The following is a 3,503-nucleotide window of genomic DNA, read 5'->3' as shown; positions in this document are numbered from 1 at the left end:
CCCACAGTCCAGAGCTCTGACTACCCCCCCACAGTCCAGAGCTCTGACTACCCCCCCCCCCACAGTCCAGAGCTCTGACTACCCCCCACAGTCCAGAGCTCTGACTACCCCCCCCCCCACAGTCCAGAGCTCTGACTCCCCCCCACAGTCCAGAGCTCTGACTACCCCCCCCACAGTCCAGAGCTCTGACTACCCCCCCCAACAGTCCAGAGCTCTGACTACCCCCCCACAGTCCAGAGCTCTGACTACCCCCCCACAGTCCAGAGCTCTGACTACCCCCCCACAGTCCAGAGCTCTGACTACCCCCCCACAGTCCAGAGCTCTGACTACCCCCCACAGTCCAGAGCTCTGACTACCCCCCCACAGTCCAGAGCTCTACTACCCCCCCACAGTCCAGAGCTCTGACTACCCCCCCACAGTCCAGAGCTCTGACTACCCCCCCACAGTCCAGAGCTCTGACTACCCCCCCACAGTCCAGAGCTCTGACTACCCCCCCACAGTCCAGAGCTCTGAACACCCCCCCACAGTCCAGAGCTCTGAACACCCCCCCACAGTCCAGAGCTCTGAACACCCCCCCACAGTCCAGAGCTCTGACTACCCCCCCACAGTCCAGAGCTCTGACTACCCCCCCACAGTCCAGAGCTCTGACTACCCCCCGCAGTCCAGAGCTCTGACTACCCCCCGCAGTCCAGAGCTCTGACTACCCCCCACAGTCCAGAGCTCTGACTACCCCCCACAGTCCAGAGCTCTGACTCCCCCCCCCCCCCCACAGTCCAGAGCTCTGACTACCCCCCCACAGTCCAGAGCTCTGACTACTCCCCCCCCCCCCACAGTCCAGAGCTCTGACTACCCCCCCGCAGTCCAGAGCTCTGACTACCCCCCGCAGTCCAGAGCTCTGACTACCCCCCACAGTCCAGAGCTCTGACTACCCCCACAGTCCAGAGCTCTGACTACCCCCCACAGTCCAGAGCTCTGACTACCCCCCACAGTCCAGAGCTCTGACTACCCCCCCACAGTCCAGAGCTCTGACTACTCCCCCCCCCCCCCCACAGTCCAGAGCTCTGACTACCCCCCCACAGTCCAGAGCTCTGACTCCCCCCCACAGTCCAGAGCTCTGACTACCCCCCACAGTCCAGAGCTCTGACTCCCCCCCCCCCCACAGTCCAGAGCTCTGACTCCCCCCCCACAGTCCAGAGCTCTGACTACCCCCCACAGTCCAGAGCTCTGACTACCCCTCACAGTCCAGAGCTCTGACTACCCCCCACAGTCCAGAGCTCTGACTACCCCCCACAGTCCAGAGCTCTGACTACCCCCCCACAGTCCAGAGCTCTGACTACCCCCCCACAGTCCAGAGCTCTGACTACCCCCCCACAGTCCAGAGCTCTGACTACCCCCCACAGTCCAGAGCTCTGACTACCCCCCACAGTCCAGAGCTCTGACTCCCCCCCCCCCCCACAGTCCAGAGCTCTGACTACCCCCCCACAGTCCAGAGCTCTGACTACTCCCCCCCCCCCCCCACAGTCCAGAGCTCTGACTACCCCCCCACAGTCCAGAGCTCTGACTACCCCCCGCAGTCCAGAGCTCTGACTACCCCCCCGCAGTCCAGAGCTCTGACTACCCCCCACAGTCCAGAGCTCTGACTACCCCCCACAGTCCAGAGCTCTGACTACCCCCCACAGTCCAGAGCTCTGACTACCCCCCCACAGTCCAGAGCTCTGACTACTCCCCCCCCCCCCCCACAGTCCAGAGCTCTGACTACCCCCCCCGCCACAGTCCAGAGCTCTGACTCCCCCCCACAGTCCAGAGCTCTGACTACCCCCCACAGTCCAGAGCTCTGACTCCCCCCCCCCACAGTCCAGAGCTCTGACTCCCCCCCCACAGTCCAGAGCTCTGACTCCCCCCACAGTCCAGAGCTCTGACTACCCCCCACAGTCCAGAGCTCTGACTACCCCCCACAGTCCAGAGCTCTGACTACCCCCCACAGTCCAGAGCTCTGACTACCCCCCACAGTCCAGAGCTCTGACTACCCCCCCACAGTCCAGAGCTCTGACTACCCCCCCACAGTCCAGAGCTCTGACTACCCCCCCACAGTCCAGAGCTCTGACTACCCCCCCACAGTCCAGAGCTCTGACTACCCCCCCACAGTCCAGAGCTCTGACTACCCCCCCACAGTCCAGAGCTCTGACTACTCCCCCCACAGTCCAGAGCTCTGACTACCCCCCCCACAGTCCAGAGCTCTGACTACCCCCCCACAGTCCAGAGCTCTGACTACCCCCCCACAGTCCAGAGCTCTGACTACCCCCCCACAGTCCAGAGCTCTGACTACCCCCCCCACAGTCCAGAGCTCTGACTACCCCCCCACAGTCCAGAGCTCTGACTACCCCCCCACAGTCCAGAGCTCTGACTACCCCCCCCCCCTCTGACTACCCCCCCCCACAGTCCAGAGCTCTGACTACCCCCCCCACAGTCCAGAGCTCTGACTACCCCCCCACAGTCCAGAGCTCTGACTACCCCCCCCGCCACAGTCCAGAGCTCTGACTACCCCCCCACAGTCCAGAGCTCTGACTACCCCCCCACAGTCCAGAGCTCTGACTACCCCCCCGCCACAGTCCCAGAGCTCTGACTACCCCCCCCACAGTCCAGAGCTCTGACTACCCCCCACAGTCCAGAGCTCTGACTACTCCCCCCCCCCACAGTCCAGAGCTCTGACTACCCCCCCCCACAGTCCAGAGCTCTGACTACCCCCCCACAGTCCAGAGCTCTGACTACCCCCCCACAGTCCAGAGCTCTGACTACCCCCCCACAGTCCAGAGCTCTGACTACTCCCCACAGTCTGCAGACCCCTAGATGGAGACCATCAACCGCCTCACAGAGATACTCCCGTGTAAAGACTGTCCCCTGTATATAATATCAGTCACTAGACTGTCCTCTGTGTATAATATCAGTCACTAGACTGTCCCCTGTATATAATATCAGTCACTAGACTGTCCTCTGTATATAATATCAGTCACTAGACTGTCCCCTGTATATAATATCAGTCACTAGACTGTCCTCTGTGTAAAATATATCAGTCACTAGACTGTCCTCTGTATATATCAGTCACTAGACTGTCCTCTGTATATAATATCAGTCACTAGACTGTCCTCTGTGTATAATATCAGTCACTAGACTGTCCTCTGTATATAATATCAGTCACTAGACTGTCCCGTGTATATAATATCAGTCACTAGACTGTCCCCTGTATATAATATCAGTCACTAGACTGTCCTCTGTATATAATATCAGTCACTAGACTGTCCTCTGTATATAATATCAGTCACTAGACTGTCCCCTGTATATAATATCAGTCACTAGACTGTCCCCTGTATATAATATCAGTCACTAGACTGTCCTCTGTATATAATATCAGTCACTAGACTGTCCTCTGTATATAATATCAGTCACTAGACTGTCCCCTGTATATAATATCAGTCACTAGACTGTCCTCTGTATATAATATCAGT

At 59.1% G+C, this 3,503-nt stretch overlaps 1 protein-coding gene across 1 annotated transcript in view; it reads left to right on the top strand.

The window, feature by feature from the left end:
- The window catches only part of LOC122944600, a 565,582-nt gene that overhangs the window by 457,849 nt on the left and 104,230 nt on the right, over nt 1–3,503 (top strand). The gene's annotated exons all lie outside the window — the stretch shown is intronic.

This window comes from Bufo gargarizans, chromosome 8 (assembly GCF_014858855.1).
Source record: "Bufo gargarizans isolate SCDJY-AF-19 chromosome 8, ASM1485885v1, whole genome shotgun sequence".
Lineage (NCBI taxonomy): Eukaryota > Metazoa > Chordata > Amphibia > Anura > Bufonidae > Bufo > Bufo gargarizans.
The sequence above is the reverse complement of the archived record's forward strand: the minus strand, read 5'-3'. Positions and strand labels throughout refer to the sequence as shown.